Here is a 21997-nt window from a genome sequence, read left to right as displayed (position 1 = left end):
GTCGGAAATATGATCTCTCTTCTTCAGTGGAACTGTAGAAGTCTTATACCGAAACTTGACGCATTCAAATTTTTAGTTCACAACTCACTTTGTGACGCATTTGCTCTTTGTGAAACATGGCTTTCTTCAGACACCGATCTCCCTTTCCACGATTTTAACATTATTCGCCTTGATCGAGCAGATTCGTATGGAGGGGTGCTTCTAGGGATTAATAAGCTCCATTCCTTTTATAGAATCGATCTGCCTTCCGTGACAGGCATTGAAGTTGTCGCGTGTCAGGTAAATATTCGAGGTAAAAGCCTCAGTATTGCCTCAGTATATTTTCCTCCGAGAACTGCGATTTCTCGCCAAGGTCTCTCAGATATCTGCTCAGTTTTATCTGAGCCTCGGTTGATCTTAGGAGATTTTAACTCTCACGGTACAGGCTGGGGGGAACTGTACGACGACAACCGCTCAACCTTGATATACGACATGTGCGACATCTTCAAAATGACAATTCTGAACACCGGGGAAGCAACACGAGTAGCCAAACCTCCAGCAAGAGTAAGCAGATTAGACATCTCACTTTGTTCGAGTTCACTATCGTTGGATTGCTCGTGGAAAGTAATCCAAGATCCCTACGGTAGTGACCACTTGCCAATCAAAATTTCTATTACCAATGCACAGTGGTCCAGAATGCAGATTTAGGTGGAATGATATGTTTTGAGCCTGAAACTGAAACTTTAGACTAAAACTCTTCTACAAAGTTATTCCTTATAGTTAGGCCCTCATTTTTATGACAATGAATTCTAGGGTGGTTCCTATTGTCATTAAAATCAAAAATCTAACTTTTTTGTTTGAATAAATTAAGGTATACATTCTTCGACAAAGTTATAGCTGAGCTAATTTCAAGCAACTTTGTTGAAAAGAACTTTTTGGTATCTCTTAAATTGGCCGATTTAGAGCTATTTTCTTGAGTTGAGTTAGGGTGGCTCTTGAAAAAACAGTTTTTTTGTTCTAGTTTTCTTATTTCAAATTTCTCAGCAAAGCTGTCTTGAGATAATTTTAAGATCTTAAGAAGGCGCAAGTTTTTTCTTCACAAAGTTTGTCAATATCTTTCGCCGATCAAGAGTTATTGACGTTTTTATACTAAAAATATGCACTTTTCAAATGTTAATATCTCTGGTTGGGGCAAACAAAAAAAAAAGTTTTTTTACGGCATTTGAAAGGGCGTATGCTATTCTCAATAATATGACAAAATTGGAGGTATGTTGTTATTTAAACTCGTATAAAATCAATTTGAATTTAGTCATATTTTTTACTATAATTGGGTATATCTTTTTTATTAGTAGAGATACAGGCAACAAATTTGAGTATGAAACATTCGTCTAGAAGAGTTTTAAAATTCTCTAGAAAGTCTCGTTAATAAAGGAAAAAAAAAAATTCTCTTGAAGATAACTTTCATGAGAAATTTCAAATAAAAAAGTTCTTGGCAAAAAATGGATTTCATAGGACCACTCTAATGACAGGTTTATATAAAATGTGCTAGTACATTTGTTTCAATATTTGGACATTTAGTGTCTTCGAAGAAGTTTTTGTTCTTAAAAATTCCCTTCTTTTGGTGTTTGCAAACGTCAGGGTGGTTCTCAAATTAGGGAATTTTTAAAACTAACTTTTTTGTTTTACAAAATAAAAAACATGTGTTGTTTAAAAAAGTTGTAGCTAAGTTAATTGCAAGCAACTTTGTCCAAGAAATTTTTTTTCTATCTCTTATCGTTCTCATTTTAGAGTATTTTTTCGGAGTTGACTTAGGGTGTTCCTGGAAAAAATAGTTTTTTAGCAATAACTTTTTTATTTGAAATTTCTCATGAAAGCTATCTTCTAGAGAATTTTAAAACTCTTTTAGACAATTTTTTTTTACCGAAATTTGTTGCCTGTATCTCTTCTAATAAAAAAGATATACCCAAATATAGTAAAAAATATGAATAAATTCAAATTGATTTTATACGAGTTTAAAAAATAACATACCTTTCATTTTGTCAAAATATTGAGAATTACATACGCCCTTTTAAATGCCGTAAAAAAACCTTTTTTTTTGTTTGCCCAAACTAGAGATATTAACATTTGAAAAGTGCATATTTTTAGTATAAAAACGTCAATAACTCTTGATCGGCGAAAGATATTGACAAGCTTTCTGGAGCAAAAACTTGCGCCTTTTTAAGATCTAAAAGTTATCTGAAGACACCTTTGCTGAGAAATTTGAAATAAGAAAACTAGAACCAAAAAACTGTTTTTTTCAAGAGCCACCCTAACTCAACTCAAGAAAATAGCTCTAAATCGGCCAATTTAAGAGATACAAAAAAGTTATTTTCTACAAAGTTGCTTGAAATTAGCTCAGCTATAACTTTTTCGAAGAATGTATACCTTAATTTAATCAAACAAAAAAGTTAGATTTTTGATTTTAATGATAATAGGAACCACCCTAGAATTCATTGTCATAAAAATGAGAGCCTAACTATAAGGAACAACTTTGTAGAAGAGACTTTTAGTCTAAAGTTTCAATTTCAGGCTCAAAACATATCATTCCACCTAAATCTGCATTCTGGACCACTGTGCAATGGTTCATCTTCCACTCGCTCGGTTGACATCGCGTACGATCTTACGAAGAACATTGATTGGCAAAAATTTACGTCCGCGGTTATTGATTCCAGTCAATCGGTTGAAACACTTTCTCCACTGGATGAGTACTCCTTTCTCGCGCGTCTAATCATCGATTGTGCGCTGCACTCCGTGGTGGGATATGAATTGCACTTAGCGAGAAGTCCGCCGCGATTAAACGCTTCCGCAAACACGGTAAGGTCGAGCATTTCGAGCGGTACACCGACCTCGAGAAAACGTTTAAAGGCTTGATTAAAGCCAAACAACGCGGTTACTGGCGTCGGTTCGTCGATGGTTTGTCGCGTGAGACTTCCACGAGAACACTCTGGAATGTCGGCAGGAGAATGCGAAACGCGTCATCACCGATTAACGAAGACAAGGAGTACTCGGACAGTTGGATATTCAGCTTCGCGCGGAAAGTTTGCCCGGATTCGGTGTCGGTTCAAACCAACGTTCGTGATCGTCCGTCGGGTAATAACGAAATAGATTCCCCGTTTTCGATGGTGGAATTCTCACTTGCTCTCCTTTCATGTAACAATTCAGCTCCAGGAATGGATAGAATCAAGTTCAACTTGCTTAAAAATCTCCCAGATGTCGCGAAGAGACGCTTGTTGAACTTATTCAATTAATTTCTGGAGCACAACATTGTTCCGGATGACTGGAGGCAAGTAAGAGTTATCGCCATTCGAAAACCTGGTAAACCCGCGTCGGATTATAACTCGTACCGTCCCATCGCGATGCTTTCCTGTATACGGAAATTGTTGGAAAAAGTGTACGAAGTAAATCCCAAATAACGAGGTTTTTTTTACGAACTAATTCGATTGACGAACCCCCGTTTTTGTTCGTAAATGAAGTGTATGTTCAGGGAACATCAAAAAAGTTGACGCAGCTTCCCAGAAGTTCACAAAACTTACTCTGCATTCATCAGAACGATTCAAAAGTTCCCGTAATTTTCCTAAAGTTAATTGAACTGCCTTTAAATTCTATGATTTATTCCGATATCCCGAAGCTTTCGATACTTCCTTGAAGCTCATAAAACTTTCCCGGCACAATATGGGTATTTTTGGAATCGGAGTGACGTGTAGGGACCGGAAATCGATGTTTGATGCCATTTTGAAATCCAAGATGGTAGTATCCTGTTCATGAAAACTGGAAAATACTGTCAATTCCCTACAATATGGATATCTTTGGGTGGTATCCGGTTCATGAAAAACTGGAAGATAATGTCAAATAACCCACTATATGGGTATTTTTGGAATCAGGGTGACATGTAGGAACTGTAAATCTATGTCTGACCCCATTTGATGGCGGCATACGGGTACAGAACACCAAAAATACCCATATTGTGGGGTATTGATGGTATTTACAGTTTTTTTATGAACCGGATACCGTCATATTGGATTTCAAAATGGCGTCAAACATCGATTTCCGGTTCCTACACGTCGCTCCTATTAACAGTGTAACTGAGTTTATTGCAATTGAATTACCCAAACCACGATTGTCGTGTACCTAAAGAAAACGTCAAATAAAACTACTAGTTATTCTTCTCTCTACTACGAAGCACGCGTTTTACTTTCTCTGTGCAAGTTTACAGGTTATGGACCCAGCATAACCGCGTGTATTTTTTTTTCGGTCAAAAAGTCCGCGGAAAGTGTCGAGTTTCGGTCGAAATGGATGACGATACCAGGAGTCTCCGGATTAAGCCGTTCGACGGGACCAGTTTTAACAACTGGTGTTTCCGCATGAAGGCTTATCTCCAGCAGCTGGAGGTGTTGCGGTGCGTCGAGGTTGCGGTGGAGGAGGAGGATTTTTGGGTCATTCCGACCACGGATGCAGCGGACGTGAAGGCGGCGAAAGAGGAGAAGAAGAAGGCGAGAATCCGGCAAGACAACAAATGCCGATCGGTGCTAATTCAAGCGATAGCCGATAGTCATCTCGAATACATCAAAGACAAGCAGAGCCCAAAACAGATCTGGGATGGCCTTCACGATGTATTCGAGAGAAAGAGCATCACCAATCGTTTCCTGCTGAAGCGGCAGCTTCTCTCGATGCGCTATCAAGAAAATGAGCGCCTCCAGGATCACTTTCTCCGGTTTGATAAGCTGGTCCGGGAAATCAAAGGAGCCGGTGCGCAGATGGACGAGGAAGACGTCATTTGTCATTTGATGTTGACTATGCCGTCGTCGTTTGACGCAGTAACCACCGCCATGGAGGCGGTCTCTGAGAGGCTCACGATGGATCTTGTTCGGCGCAAGTATTTGGATGTAGAAACGAAAAGAAGAAGACAACAGCAGGAGGTGCAAGAAGAAGAAGCGGCTTTCGCTGGGAAGAGCAAAGCCAAGTTCAAGTGTTTTGGCTGTGGCCAGCCGGGGCACAGAAAAGCTCAGTGTCCAAACAAAAGTGAACATTAACAAGCCCCCCAGAAGCAAGCAAAGAAAAGTGCAGCACAGAGTGCGAACGTCGGTGCGAATGCGAAAACAGTGTCGTTTGTCGCGGCGGACGATCGGTCGGATGTTGTTGCGGCTAGTGCGGTGTCGAACTCCAAGTGGTATTTGGACAGTGGGGCATCGGAACACATGTCGAACAACAAAGCACTTTTCGATGTTCTGGTGAAAATTGAGCCGCCGGTAGTGATCCAAACTGCAAAAAGTGGGGTGAACATGGTTGCGCGGTTCAAGGGTCGTATTACCAACAATCAATACGAAACTAACGATTTTAAATTGGCTCACCACTTTAGTAGCCTATTGGTCCCAAGCAAACGATTAACGTACCCTATTCTAGTCGAAATTCTAGTACTACGCAATGTTTGTTTTGATTCGCTATGAAAGTTTGACAGATAAAATGAGGGGTTATTGGTTTTTCCTATGTTTCGAGGGGTGATTCGACAAGCTTGGCACCGAAGATAGTACCAGAGGTGAGCCAAAAAGTGGAGCATGTTTCTTCGGGACCTACTTGTCTTAGAGTTATCTCTATGGTATTACCAACAATCAATACGAAACTAACAATTTTAAATTGGCTCACCACTTTAGTAGCCTATTGGTCCCAAGCAAACGATTAACGTACCCTATTCTAGTTGAAATTCTATTACTACACTATGTTTGTTTTGATTCGCTATGAAAGTTTGACAGATAACATCAGGGGTGTGTGGATTCATGCAGAACATGCAGGGGTGAGTGAAATAGCTTGGGACTGCTTGGGACCGTTGTTCTGGTACTGAGTGAGCCAAAAATAATAATGATGTTCTTCGGGACCTACTAGTCTTAGAGTTACCTCTATGGTATTACCGCCTGCACGGTGGTGGATGGGTGCGATATAAACATCAACATCGACGACGTTTTATACATTCGGGAATTATCGCTGAACTTGTTGTCGCTGCGGCGCCTCGAAAGCTCGGGAAAGAAAGTGATTTTCTTCGGTGGGTGCGTAACGGTAGAAGCCGACAACGAAATCGTTGCTACCGGACGACAACACGGCCGTCTCTACTGTATGGACTTTGAATGTGTGAAAGCGCCAAATGCGAACGCGGCTCCCAGTGCGTTGATGACGGGAAGAATTAGCAAGCAGCTCGAATTGTGGCACCAGCGATTCGGCCACCTCGGGAACGATAACCTAGTGAAGCTAGTGAATAAAGGGATGGTCGAAGGTATGAAGATCGCGAGTGTGAAGAACAAAAACGAGAAGCTGCTGTGTGAACCGTGCATAACCGCAAAGCAAACCCGCGAGCCGTTCAAAGTGCGAAATGATGCGAAACGAGCGACGCGTCCGTTAGAGATCGTACACAGTGACGTGTGTGGGAAGATAACGCCGGTGACGTGGGATGGCAATGAATATTTCGTTTCCTTCACGGATGATTACACTCATGTGTCGGTAGTGTATTTGATGAAAACGAAGAATCATGTGCTTGAGTGTCTGAAGGATTATGAAGCCATGGCCAGTGCCCATTTCGGCACGAACATTTCTCGCCTCAGAACGGATAATGGGGGAGAATACACCAGCCGAGCGATGAAACAGTTTTGTCGCAGCAAGGGCATCCGGCTCGAACCCACTGTGCCATATACGCCGGAGCAAAACGGTGTGAGTCAGCGGCTCAACCGTACCATCACAGAAAAAGCTCGAGCGATGCTGCAAGCAAGCGGCCTTCCGAAGATCCTGTGGGGCGGAGCTGTGTACACCGCTGTGTACTAGAAGAACAGGAGCCCCAGTGTTGCAGTTGCGGAGAACATGACGCCGTACGAGGCCTGGAACGGCCGCAAGCCGGATGTCGCACATTTGCGAGTTTTCGGCAGCGATTGCTATGTTCACATCCCGAAGCAGCTGCGCAGAAAGTTGGATTCCAAGAGCGAAAAGGTAAGCTTTGTTGGTTACGCCCCGAACGGGTACCGGCTGTGGAATGGTACCAAACTTTTCGTCGGCCGTGACGTCGTCTTCAATGAGAGCGAGCTACGACTATGTACGGTGAAGTCCAGCGAGAAGAGCTACGAGAATGATGAAGTGATTATCGAAGAAAAGCTAGCTGATGCAAACAGTGAATCGGAAGTGATCGATAGTGAACTGGAAGACGTTGATTCCGAGCATTTTTTCACGGACGGTGACGATGATATCGATGAAGAGCCAAATGCGAGTGGCACCTCAGCCGATCCAATTGTGGACAGCAGTGTTAGAAGAAGTGGTAGGAACGTAGTTCCTCCGAGTTGGCACAGTGACTACGATATGAACATAAGTGCATTTGCTCCGAGTGCGGAAGAGTTTATTGACAATATTCCAACTGACGTGAGTGAACTCAAAAAGAGGGATGACTGGTCGTCGTGGAAAAGTGCTATCAATGAAGAACTGAAATCGCTCGAGAAGAATGATACCTGGGAACTTGTTGAATTACCCGCTGGCAAGAAAATGATTGACAGCAAGTGGGTATTTAAAATGAAACGGAACAGCGAGGGTGAGGTGGAGCGGTATAAAGCCAGGCTGGTTGCCCGTGGCTTCACGTAGCGACCGGGGTTTGACTATACCGACACCTACTCTCCCGTGGCGAAAATGGCGACGCTAAGAATTATCCTGGCCTTGGCGAATCAAAACGACTGGTACGTCCATCAAATGGACGTCAAGTGCGCCTTCCTGAACGGTGCACTTAACGAGGAAATTTTTATGCGTCAACCCGCTGGGTTTGAGAGGGGCAAGAACCTCGTTTGCAGACTGAAAAGGGCCATTTACGGTCTGAAGCAATCTTCCCGGAACTGGAACCAGCGATTCCACGACTTCATGTGCACACTGGGTTTCAAACGCAGCGAGTATGACTTCTGCCTGTACCAGTGGTCGTGTGATGGAGTTATCGTGTTGGTTGTTATATATGTGGATGATATCCTCATTGTTAGCAACTCACTGAAGGCGATTGATGGAATTAAGCGACGATTTTCAACGGAAATCGAGATGACGGATCTGCAAGATGTGAAGAGTTTTCTCGGGTTGAACATCCAGCGAGACAAGCGAGCGGGAACGATATCCATCGATCAGAAGGCCTACATCCAGGGCGTTCTCGAGCGGTTCGGGATGGACCGATGCAAACCGTCACCCATTCCGATGGAACCGCACCTGAAGCTGATGAGAGGCAGCAAGGAGGAAGCTATAGACAAGCCGTATAGGGAACTCGTAGGGTGCCTCATGTACCTTATGGTCACCTCGCGACCGGACATCTGTGCGGCGGTGAGCTTCTTCGCCGGATTTCAATGTGGTGCGACCGACGAGCACTGGGTGCATCTCAAGCGAGTACTCAGGTACTTAAAAGGCACCATCGACTGCAAGCTACTGTACCGTCGTACGGAATCAGCGGAGATGTTGGAAGCGTTCGCGGATGTCAGTACGATCAAATCATATTCAGCCTCCGCAACTGCCAAGAAAAAACGAGTCGGTTTTAGTCTTCAGTCCACGCACGTTTTTAAAATAAATCCGGGGCCATTCGGTAGCTGGAAACCGAAGGAAATTTAGGAACCGAATAATCGCAATCATACTCACCTGGAGTTGCAGGCCGGAAGCCTCCGATTTTTGTTCCTTGATTTGCTTGACAGCAGCTTTTATGCATTGCATCTGTATATGTTGCAGTGATGCGAAAGTGAGAAAGCAAATGACAGTGATCTTGCCAAGGGGTAGGTCACTCCGCACATCAATCTTGGGTCATCTTTTTTGTTAGTGTGCCGCTGGTGTGCCGATTGTGCCGGTCATAGAGTAAGCTGCGATTGTTTGTTAAATACTCATCCGGCAACCCGGTATTTCTGACACCTTGAATGTTTCGGTTTGAAATCGCAAGGAAAGATGACGCGGGAAGTGACGGGTGTGTGAAATTTTGGTGTTTTGCGTTGATAGGACACTAAAAGTCCTGTGTTTTAGGGTTTTATAATGCCCTCGAAGGCAGACCAGAAACCTAGCCTTTCGGAACGTGAAAAGTAACGGTCTATCAGCGGCCGGAAAGAGTTGGAACCGGTGGGGAACATTGTTGAAGACTGACTATAGGGGATGATGAATATGACATCTGTAGTTTGTTTTGTGTGATTTGCAGCATTATTTCAATTAAGGGTACTAATTGTGTCTGATTAACTGCCTCTTTCTCTTGAGCCCATTCTAGAACCTACATTTCATATTTAGATCTATAAGTGAACAGAGAAGTGAACTGCTGGTCTGAGTTCCTCTGATATATTCAATTAGAGGATGTTCCTGAATCTACAGTCAAACAGCGCGTAATGTTGTGAACAACTTCAATGACAGCTGTCCAGCAGTGTTCCCAATTTAATTTACAACAATCCAATGCCTACGAGATTGTGCCGAAGGTGTGCTGAATCTAATTTCGGCACAATGTGCTGAGTGACTTAACCCTTGGATCTTGCTCACTGAGCAATGTGTGTTACTCGAGGTGCCACAAAAGCAAGTCGACAACGATGGACACATTTTCATGCTTTTGACGTAGCCCTATATCTACATTTAAACGATGTAGGGCCTATCAATTTTGATCGATTCTGGTTCAAGTCAATATAAGGATCAAACTAAGGATTAAAAGCTAATTATTTTTGTCAGTGCTTAATTCAGAATGATTTTTCACCTTGGACGGTTACTTGAATATTTCTTCAAAACCTAAAGATCCCTAAGGAAATAAATACTAAAACTTTTGTTGTAGTCCATAAAACTAAGACGTGTCAAACACCAAATCCCTATTCTATTCATCCTGCCACTTTTATTCCCCTGAGCGTAGCTACAGAGAGACCTTTTTTCCCATAAAGAACAACACACGGAGAACGTAATCATTCTACCCCGTGGCAACCCTTCTCGAAAGCACGCCCATCAGCGACCGAAAGGCCTGGTGGACCTGGTTAGCAGCTCACACATGTCGTCATCACAAGCAAATAGTCATAATTTTATTGTTATTCGGAGGGTAGCACCGGAGGCAACGGTTCGCGTCCGTTGCTTGCTCCTATTCCGGATTGCCTGGGGACGGTGGCCTTTAGGCAGGAGGTTGATCCGTCGCGTCCCATTTATGATGTAACGACAATGCGTAATAGAGGTAATAAAATGATTCAGTTACTCCCGCCCGTCATCAGTCGATGGAACAGGTGTGCGTGTGTGGGTTGTGATTCGATTTGAACCGCACGGGGTGGGATTTTCCGGGAAGCTGAGGCGGTCGTTAAATCCTGTGAACGTGAGTTTTACGGAAAGAATTTGACATACATTTGATTCGATGGTTTCTGCGTGATTTTGACGGCAAAAACTTACCTTGAACCCACCGTGCCCGCAGAGCAGCTTGCTTTTCCACCTCACTCTCGGTATGACAAATTTAGGTAATCGAATAAAATCAAGGCAATCTGCGATTGCCATCAGCACCGTTCGTAAAAACAAAAACGAAAAGAGTCAAATCAGTCTCGATTGCCGGTAGGACTTGCCCACCGGATTTGAGTGCTTGTTTCCTTCGATTCGGTTTAATTTCTTTCAACACCCTTCACCTTCCGATTTCCGCAGTCACCCAAGCAGTGTTCTATATCTGATTTCTGTTTTTTACGATTACAGATCTTATTACCCTTCTGCCAGGTGTCGATCTTACGGGTTTTTATTTAAGCAATCATGTTTTTTAAAGAGCAAATAAAACATTCTTTCGTTAACATCTAGAAGTTATGGTTTGATTTTTAAGCTTTCTTTTACAGTCAGTCGTGGGCTGAAGTGGTTTTTTTTTTAGTGTCAAATGTTAATTTCGTTTCCATGCCTCAGAGTTTTAAGTTGAGCGATAAACTTTCCTTTGGTTTAAACTGCATGCACCTACAATTTTAGCTTAGGCTACATTTGTGTTGTTGTTTTGTTTTGCTACTTCAAATTGGAACGAAAATGAAAAACAAATCTAAATTTTAAATGATCTTCTTGAAGGGTGCTGTTTATTTAAGTAGTTCTTTGGTTGATTACATTCAGTTTGCTTGTTCATATGTAAAATGTTGTACACTTTAGTTTTAAAAGCATTTTGTTTTTTATTTTAACTGTGTGAGTTTAACGCTTTATCGGTCATTTTTTTCTTCTTCTCCCGTATGATTGTGTATAAAAGATATATTAGAATAATATTGCCCCATTTTGTCTATTTATAAAATCTAAATGTTTCGTATCAATTCTAGTCAACTACTCAATTCAACGTTACCACATTTATAGCGATCCATGGAAATTCTTCTGTTGCTATAGTTCAACAATTCCAGTTATTCTTTTTTTTTTGTTTTTAGAGATAAAATACTTGCATCTTCTTCGATCAATCACGGAATAAAATACGTTCTGAAAAATAAAATCAAACAGCTTCACGAGCTAACATTCAAAAATCTGTGTCAGCTGCTTCTTCAACACTTGTCAACGGTTTCAAAAACTAATCGTCGCAGTTCAGGTTCCTCGTGGAGCAGAAGGCTCCATTCCGCGTCGTTGTGGGTGGTTGCTAATCAGCAAGTTGTCATGCCCCAGTACGGGTCTTTGGGTAAAAATTTGTTCTTTCATTCTGAAACCTGATCAGTTTAGTTTTTGTCTTTGGCTAGAAAGAATGTGTGTCACTTAGTTATGCGATTATTTTTTTTTTCTTTTATGTTTATTTAATTTGGTGCTTCAATTTAATGTTTTTATTTTCGTGAGTTTATTTAACTTTGGTGTAATCAATGGGTGTATTTGTTGTTCCTTTTAAGTATTACTTAGTTGTGGTCTGTTTGTTTTTTATTCTGGAATAATCATCTCCGCTTGTTTGTAGTTGTAGAAAATACGCCTGAAATCAGATAAGGAAACGAATATGCCTTCTTAATCTGGAGGAAGGATGTCAAAAAAGGTTATAATTATGAGTCTGTGTGTGTCTACAATCCATTTCCTACTGGCCGGCAGTGCTTTTATGGAAGAAAATGGTTTGCACCTATTTTCATACATAGATGTAAACAGTTTTAACCCTGGCGATGGAAAGTGATAGCTCTACTGTACATCCAACGGCCCATTTCAAGAATGCTTTTTCATACACGTACATTCTGGGGTCGGCTTCATGTGCAATAAGTCCATGTAATGCATTCACACTTCAAACATAAAAAGAATACTTTTTCATTTAAATTCTGGTGCGTATTTAGTATAAGAAATGTTTGTATAAATATGTGCAATAATTTAAAATGATCTCACCAACTGTCGCTGTTTCTGCACTCTCTGTTCAATTGTCGTGTCTATTTGTGAGCTCGTTGCCCTTCTCTGCATCACTGCTAGTTTCTGAAAGTCTCCCATGTCATTTCTGCTGTGATTCACAATATATTGACGATGATCTTGAGTTCCTAGTTACGTCTTATAAAACCGGAAAATTGACATTGCGCATCTTCGTGTATTTTCTTAATGAGCATCACTCCATTGTCGTATCGCATGTGCTTCATTTTGCGTCTCTCCTTATACTTTTACTTTGTCGACTTTATGGTACCGGAACAGATATAGATATATACATTATTAGCAATGATGTGATATAATCGCTACGGGATGGCCGTTCAAAATGGTTCAACGGATGTGAAATGAGGGAAAATTTAAATATAACACGATTTAAAGAATTTCAATGCAACACTACATTCGTCCACTATCAAGTAACACACTTTGCAATATGTTACCTTAACTTATTTCTGGAAAAAATTACTTGTGTTTTATACCATTTGTATCAATGTTCCACCTTGAAGTTCAAGCTGAAATGCCGGAAATTTTACAGAAATTCCCGTTCATGAAACTTCCCCGAAATGCTCGGTATTTTCTTTCATTCCTCGGAAGTTCTTCCTACAATTTTTGTGAACCCTTTTGAAGATCTCTTATCTTTCTTGAAGTTCTCATTGCTCTTCTGATGATGCTCTTGGAATGGCTCGGAAATGAATAAAACAGTCCCAAGGATCTCTAAACTTCGCGACGTTTCCTGCACCTTCAGTGAAGTTTCCGAAATTTGTCTTAAGTTCCCTAAACTTCCCTGATATTCTCTGTAATTTTTGAAACTTCTAACAACTGTTCGACGCTATGTTTTGACGTAGGACTACGTCTTTAATTTATACTGGGATTCATATTAAAAAAAATCAAAATTCTGACATGTAAAGAAAAATCCCAAACACAGACGTAACGATAGTGCATAAATTTAACATACGACATATTGCGCATGCTCACACCGGTTGACCGCTCACCCTTTCACCAATCAAAGCAAGGGAGGAGAAAAGCAGCGGTAATAAAAACGCTTGCCAAATCGTTTTCATCGTCATTTACTCTCCAGCAGTATGAGTGGAACAGCACGCATTGCACCAATACGAAGACGACGACGAATGCACCCACATTGACAGGAGGAAAGGTTTCCAGCAATAGGCAGCATGACTGGGCCGCCGTCATCCGGTCGGCATCGACTTGCACTGGTGTGAAAGAACCAAGTAGCGCTAGTTGTTCTTTCACAACAATCCAATTCAATGCTGGCTGGAGCACGTCTTGGTCTGGCGTGAATACTATAAATTGCTTGCAACCAGAAAGGCTCCAGCCCGTAGTAAAAACGTTGCATCACTTCTGATCGGCCACAGATGTGTCATGAGATCCACCGTAAAACTTTCACCAGCTATTTCTCTTACCTATACTTACTGATATAGGTTAGTAGTAATATCATCATGCAGAATTTAATGTCACAAACAAATTTTTAAAATTACAGGTATCAAAAATCACTATTTTTTTATCAGCCACATGGTAGCCGTCCCAAACGATCTAATGGACACCAGAAAAAACAAATAACGGTCCTTCGAAAAACAACTGACCCTTTTCAGGGCCACCAATAATAGATTATCGATCATTTAAAAGAACTAAATGCTTAACATATTTGTTCCATCCACTAGCCGTCCTAAGTTAAGCTTCCGTTCGTGCCCCCTGCACAGACTCTTCTACTTTTTTTTTGTTTGATTTGTTTTCCATCTCTCTTGTTTTCCGTAGTGAGGCTCTGAACCATTTGGTGGATTTTTTTTAACTTTTGGTTAAATTTGACAGATGGAAAGTTATCGATTAACCCTGCTATCCGAACGTGGTTATTTATGACAGACAAGAAGTTAAATTTTGACAACCGTGGCTGAGTTCTTCTTGAAAACCGGTCGATGGACAACACAGGGATTTTCGAACATACAGAATAACTTTCGAAATGTCACTTTGAACCACGAGTTAAATTTAACTCGGCAAATGGTTCACAGCCTGAGTACCACCGCTACCGACGCCAGGGAGGCAGCTCTCACACCGGGGACCAACGGTCAGTCAGCCTTTAAGACTGAAAGTAAATTGGTACGCCCCTCGCGCGCCGCTAGCATGCCTCTAGTGATGGGAATCGAAAATCTTTTACAGAGGTTTGTTTACACTTCTATAGAGAACACCTGGTGCAAGTTTGATCAAAGTAGTCGATAGCGTTTAAAATAACGTCAAATGGAACTGGAAAGGTGGAAAAATATTGCACACCTGGAAAATCCGGAGTGGTCCGAAAACAACAGTTCATCGAGTGTTCAAAACCTACAAGGAAACCCTGAGTGTGGAAAGGAATTAGCGGACCGACGAAAAAACTGGAACCAGGGATCGTCAGCTGCGCAGCAAGATGGTGAGGTGTGTTAAAGCCAACCCCGGTATTTCGATCCGAGCTGTGGCCATCATTGCCAGGGAAGGATACAAGTCGTACAAAGCCAGTAAACATCCGAACCGGCACATGAAGCAGAATTCCGTGGTCAAAAACCGTGCAAGGCTCTTGTACGACCGTGTTTTGACGGAACACAAGGGCTGCACTTTGATCAATGACGAAACATACGTCAAACTCGATTTTAAGCAGCTTCCCGGTCAAAAGTTTTACATCATGACTGAACGTGGGGATGTGCCGGGAAGAATCAAGTTCGTGTTTGCCGACAAGTTCGCGAAGAAGGACATGATTTGGCAAGCGATTTGCAGTTGTGGTCTGAAAATGGAACCATTCGTCACATACTAGACGATGGAATCCCAAGTTTACATTGAAGAATATCTGAAAAAGCATGTATTATCGTTCATCCTCAAGCATAGGGGCGATTTTGCCCCCAAGTTAATGAATCCTCCCGGAATTTCGACCAATCGAAAAATACTGAGCAATTTCAGCGACTTCGACGAAGCGGCGAGGCCTTCAAGGACATCCAGCAAATGCGGGCAAAATGGAAGAATTGCGCTGAATCCGTGTCCGTTTCCACTGTGTGGGCTCCATCAAGAGGAAGGTTCGAGATTTCGTTAGAACAGAGAAATATAACCATCTAATATTGTAACTTTGAAGTTTTAATAAAAATGCTGCAAAGCCACCATTAATGGACTTTTTTAACTTATTGAATCCCGAATTACAGGTATTTTTGTGCGTACCAATTTACTTTTAGTCTGCCTTTAGTTGCTTTCCGAGGGAAGGCTTTATCAGAGATATTATGCCTCAGTAAATCCCGACGGCGCCGATTGGGATTGAACCCACACTCTTTGGAGTGATAAGCTGTCACGATCACTAGTACACCATCGGTGCTGCTAATTCGAAGCTACTTATCTTCCATTAACATATTTTAACTCAACTTAAGCTTAGGTAACTTCTGTTAAGTTTCTGCCATTTTGGCCTTCACTGGATTTATATAAACTTCTCTGAAATCTATCGAACTGCCCTGAAGCTATCAAAACTTATCTGAAAACAAACTTGCCCGTAGTTCTGGACGTTCTTGAAGTTTTCGGAACTACAATCAAGTTTTATAAACATCCTTTATATTCTTAAAAATTCCAATAAATTTCTGACCTTCATGGGATTTCCTACTTCTTTGAAGCTTATGGACTTTATTCTTGAAAAATCTCTAGAGCTCCCGTATTTTTTTCTGAAGTTAATTGAACAGTCGTTAGGTTTTCAAATTTTTTCTGAAGATTTTGGAACTTCCGTTAAGTTTCTTGCAATTAATAGAACTGTCGTGAAGCTCTCTGTTCTTCATTTAAGTTCACGAAATTTTCCTGCAGTTCATTTAACAAGAGTAGTTTTCGGAATTCACCCTTAAAACTCTCAAAGTTCTGAACTTTTCTGTAGCTCTTTCGGTACTTACCTGAACTTGACGTTTTTAAAGTTTGATGCCAAAAGAAAGGAAATAATTATCGATTGAAATTAAACTGCAATGATAATTTACTTTATTAAAATGTCTGAATCAGACCAAACTTCTCAGAGAACCCTTTTTGCTTTTGACTTTTACGTCACATTGTTGTCACACAGTCGCAATAGAAGTGTATTGGATAGTAACATCCCCCACTTTCTGCAGATAGGTGTAACATTTTGAGCAGCATTGTAACATGGTACCCTTTTTATTTATTTGAAAAGAGAAACACTATTGTTTGGCTTCGGAAAACTTACAAAAAGAGATAATTAGGATCCAAGTGGATATTGGAGTTCAGTTGGGCCATCATAAGTTATGTATTGTACGTTTGTTACCATGCTAGGTTATTTGTAGTTAAAAAGGTGGGCTTGGTCAAATTTTGATTTGTCGGATATAATCCTTTAAAGAACCTAGATTATCCAGTTACCTCAAGTCCGTGCTCTGTCACAATAGTTCGTTGTGATTAATCAACACTCAATCGGTAAAGTCAGTGGCATCGACCTTACCTCAAACTACTCTCAAATCGTAGACAGATACAAATTGAGTGCTTAAAAACGATACAAATAAGTGAAAATGTTTTGTGGAGCTCAAATGATTCCAAAATGGGTTGTTTAAAAATTCACCTGTTTCTTTCTGGTTTGGAAAATGAATGCTGTGCTTTTTGAAAATTACAGCTAAAACTTTGTTGAAGACCACTTTTTAATCAAAAGTTACTAATGATTCAAGCCACTGATGTCTTATGATTATGCTCAATCAAATGTTCAGCAGGCAACATTGCTGTTCCTGGCGCTAATAATAGAGGACAACAATCATGGCTACTATGTCATACTTCAGAAAGTTGAAGCTGCTGACCGGGAGCAAATCTTCGGATGGTGCTCCGAAAATGAAATCGTTCGAAAGTTTATTCCACCCCGAGCACCACACTTTCGAGGCCTCTGGAAAACTGCTATCAAATCCACGAAGCCGCGTCTGGTAATGACCGTCGGTAACGTCATTGTTAGCACAAGTCGAGATGTGCCTCAACTCTTGTCCGCTTACGCCGATACCCGAGGACCCATCCGATATTGAAATCCTAACGCCAGGACATTTCCTTGTTGGAGGTAGCCTACAAGCAGTTCCTGAGCCGAACTGGAAGGATACTTCTGATAATCGCTTGGACCACTGGGAATTGACCCAAAAACGGATGCAGGTGATCAGGTCGTGCTGGTACCTGTAGTATCTACAGCAGCTACAATCTCGTGCAACTAAGGGTTGCAATCCACCAGACACCATCGAACTTGGTGCCATCGTCATAATAAAGGAAGATAACGTTCCACCAACAAATAGGCCGTTGGGGAAACTCGTCAAGCTTCATCCCGGAAAAGATGGTGTTGTCCGAGTGGTGACTCTTCGAACAGCATCGGCTAAAGAAATCGTGCGCTCCAATCACCACTATCTTGCTTTGTGTGCGTCGAGTGGATATAGTACCAAAAACGGGTGCTATTCGGCAGACTGAGTATGATAATTCGATCACTAATATCGATCGTGCTACGACGGTGAACTCGGTGAACCAAACGGCATTCGGCCAAATGACCCAAATCCGTCATCTTCGATGCTTGCCTACGTTGCTTGGAAACGCGATCGCCAATACAGCAGCTTAATCATGCCATAAGATTATCAATCTCTGATAAATTAATAACTATTTAATTTGACGTTTGACTGAAAAACAATTTTCTTAAAGTTGTAGCTGGTTGTAGTTTGGTCCTCACATAGTGATATCCATATAAACTTCAAATTGTTTGTGCCAAATCAATTGAAACAAAGTAGAAGGGTCTGTGCCTAGGGGCACGAACGGAAGCTTGACGTAGGACCGCTAGTAGACGGAAAAAACGTGAAGAGCATTTAGTTCTTTTAATTGATCAATCATCTATTATCGTAATTCTTTCCGTTTTTAAATTGTAGGCGTACCAAATTCGTAGTATTTTTTTTTTGTTTCAAAGAGAATGTTGATGAAGAGAATCGATCAAAATCACTTGCACCCCTGATTCCAAGTTTGATTACAAGATTACAACTCTGGAGAGCATTTTGTGTGGTCGTAGGAGGCGTGTGGTTCTGAATAGGGACAAACAGGCAGATGAATTCTATTCCAACTCTTTACTGTAATAAGCTTGTTGGCCCTGAAAAGGGCCGTTTTGTTGCCAAAGTTGGTGATGATTTAACCTCCGAGACCGTACAGAGTGCGTCTGTCGCTTCAAAACATAGACGACATCCATGATCGCTTACGCTTGGCGTGTTCAGAGTAGCATCACGGATCACATTTTCCAGGAACACCTTCAGCATACCTCATGTTTTCTCGTAGATCAGACCGGAGATACGTTGGATACCGCCACGGTGATCCAGACGATGGGTGGCGGTTATCACGAAGAACCTAGCGATTACGCTTGGCGCCTCTTTTACCAAAAACTTTTCCTCCTTTGCTACGACCAGCCATTGTTGGGTAGAAGAGTGGACTACCTAATCTGCCACCACATTCCTACTGCTGCTATTGATGCTTCTGCTTCCGAAGCGAAAATGAGTTGACAGCAGCGCTGTTTTATATCTTTTCAGGATAAAGCAGAATGATATACAAACAAGTGGTACTCGATTATGACGACTGGGTTTGGGAAGAACGTTTATTTCATGAAAACAGTGATAACATTATCACTTTTTATTTTTACATTGGACAATACTTGACATTAATTTTTTTCAATAGTTCCTTGTTGACAATCATCAGTCGGAATTGTTATTGATGCGTAGAAATATTTCTGATCGATTGGTGATAAAATTATTAAAATTGGTTCAGGTGCAGCTGAGTTTTTTGATAACAATCCATGAGACAGACGATAATTTCCACAGGTTTACTTTTGGATTTTCTTTAATGGTGAAAACCATCTTGCAAAATGTGTTTCCAATTGTATTTTTATGAATAGTTGACAAAATTTCAAGCAATTTTTGCAAATTGACTTTGACTGTGCGATCCTTGGTTCAAAAGTTATGCTTTTTTTTTAAATTGGTGGTGTCCGAGAAAATCGGAAAACTTTAACTAAAGTTTCCGGAAAAATTGGTAAACCTGATTTTTTTGAAATTTACTTTTGGTAATATGGCAATGCACAACCAACTGTTTGAATTACCCTAGACTGAGAAAGCCATAAAAACGAAATATCTATGAACTCTACCTATGGGCGAAGCTTCATAGAAATTGAAAACCCTTCGGCCCAGTTTGTCCGATAATTTAAAAAAAAATCCCCCTGGTCCAAGCTTATGCTTCATAATTTTTTCGAAATTCCACTCCTCTGTTACTGGCTTACTGATTATTCAGGTGTGTATTGCAAAAGATGTAGATCATATTTTGAGCAACTTCTCCGTGAAACGTAAAAAATGGCAGAACATGTTTCTGGCCGTCTCGTTTGGCGTAGGCCAAAAAACATCGGCACCGGCAGTGTGACGTGGTGGTGCATAGGTTTAGTACGAAAAAGTCATTTCATCTTGGTGGCACACGGTGTCTCTTGTAAGATAGCATTATTATAAAAAAAAAATCAATATCGCTGAAACACCCTCCAAACGAAATCTTAGGAGCCCCGCTTTCGTTTGAGGCTAGTTTCAAAATTTTCTAGAGCCCCCAATAGAATATTTCCATTTTAGCACAGAACAGAACTGGAAGTGTGCTCGAATCAATGAGCGAGCATGAGCATGATTGATCACCCGTGGATGCAACTCCGTTATTGCCAGATCAGCTGTTTACACAGTGAACCAATACACGTTGCTTTGGACTAGCAATCATCCTCAATGTGTAAATACTGGTGATCTAAAACCAGGCAATACAAGCACCGAACACGTCCGAATGCTATTCAAGAAAGGAATGGGTAGGAATATGTTGACGTAATACTCGTTTAGGAAAGCCGAGAACACCTCTGCACTTGATATCACTGGGCTGGGATTGCAGCAGGATTCGTTTTGGTAAACCGGATATGCTCAATTGATCTCCTAACGATTCAATAGCGCGAACAAGCATAGGATTGAACCCACGGTCTTCTGCTCAACAAGCAACATTGGTCGCTACTAGGCCACCGAGCCCCTTATTTCCGAAAACAATTACGATAAAGTTTCAGTTCAACTTGTTGTTATCCCGGCGGTGACCACAACGACGACGCCAACAAGTGGGATTTGATTTGGATTTCTACACGTCTTTTCTAAAACTCCAATCTTACTTCTTTTACGTACCCAACCCTGCAACCGAATTCCTTTACGCTTCACATCATATTATGAATGAAAGCTGATTTAGAGCATATATCTATATTGTGAAGGAGCTTGGGATTGAGTTCATGATTTTCTGCTCAGTAAGCAAAATCCGTCACCACAAGGCCACCGATGTCCTTATTTAAAAAAAAACAATTCGTTCCTCCAACCACATTTCAGTACGCTTTATCTCATATTAAGAATAAATCCAATTAACACTAAAGCTCTATTATGCAAAGGATCTTGAGATTGAACCGATAATGTTCTGTTCAATACGCAAAATCGATCGCCACTAGGCCACCGAGCTCCTTATATCAACGACGACCTCACAGACGACGACAACAAGCGAGGAAAAAAATCCCAATCACACACTCCGATCAGCCAAAGGCCTACCACAAAAACCACTAGCGTGCGCAGGAATCTTGTTGAGGAGGGGCAATTTTTTTATTTTTGTGCATTTATCTGGGGATGGGGAGTACTCCAAAGTGCGCGGGAGATGGTGCTTTCCACCCACCACTGTTTCTCTACTGTTTAATTGAGTTAATTTTATTTATTTTTTGCTCCGGTGGTGGTTCATCTTCTTCAATGCATACTGATTTCATACAGCCAATGGAAATTGGCAATTTAATCGTTCCAAAGAACCACCAGTCGGGGTGACAGAAAATAATGCCGAACATTCAACATGTTCTAAATATGATATAAAGGACAACCCGAATTTATTGCAACGCACATAAACAGCTGTAACTTTTTAACCTAGGTAAGAAATGACTTGCAATTTTCAGAGAAGATTCTTGGGCAAATTTTTAGTAAGACAACAATCGAAAATGGCAAACTAATACCCACTTTTCAATTAGGGAGTCCAAAAGCTGTCTTTAAACTTTGTACAGTTGCGAAATAGTCCATCCTCAGAATTCCTTGAGCTCTTTTGAAATTCTTCTGAGAAGTCCACTAAAAATATATTTGGAACTTTTTATGATTTTTTTCTCAAAACACCTTGGAACTGAATGAGCTAGCAAATTATCCTCGGAATTTGCATGAAATTTTGCTTAAAATCCCTTTGGAATTTCACTGCAAATTTGATTTTCTCTGTATTCATGTATTTTCTTTTCCAAATTATCAACTATCTGCAAGATGCACAAACAATTATCCACAGAATTTCCTTTGAATTCTCCCAAGTAATATTTTGAAACTGTCATAAGAATTCATTATCTTCCCCTGAAGTTTCAGAAATTTCTTTGAAATTTCAGAAGAATTTCCTCTGCATTCTCCAGAAATTTTTCCCAGAATGCACTTGAAATTATCCTCGGAATTCCCTTGAAATTTTTCTCAACATCCCTTTGGAATTTCATTTAAAATTTGATTTTCTCGGTATTCTCATCATGGAACTATCAGCAGGATTCGTCGTCTCAGGGACCCAGTCTGGTGGCCAGGAATGGATCGCGAAGTAACCAGTTATGTAATAGCTTGTGAAGGTTGTCGGCTGA

General features: G+C 41.0%; 1 protein-coding gene across 1 annotated transcript in view; it reads right to left on the bottom strand.

Annotated features, from left to right (window-relative positions):
- Positions 1-9829: 9829 nt before the first annotated feature.
- Positions 9830-21997, bottom strand: part of LOC135700646 (branchpoint-bridging protein-like) — a 230846-nt gene continuing 218678 nt past the window's right edge. The window contains exon 11 of the mRNA XM_065221219.1: positions 9830-11893. The gene's annotated coding sequence lies outside the window, so the exon portion shown is untranslated. The remainder of the gene's footprint in view (positions 11894-21997) is intronic.

Source organism: Ochlerotatus camptorhynchus, unplaced genomic scaffold, assembly GCF_037179485.1.
Source record: "Ochlerotatus camptorhynchus isolate MF236.1 unplaced genomic scaffold, CSIRO-AGI_Acam_v1.1 ptg000140l, whole genome shotgun sequence".
Lineage (NCBI taxonomy): Eukaryota > Metazoa > Arthropoda > Insecta > Diptera > Culicidae > Ochlerotatus > Ochlerotatus camptorhynchus.
Note: the sequence above shows the minus strand (reverse complement) of the source record. Positions and strands in the feature narration are given on the sequence as shown.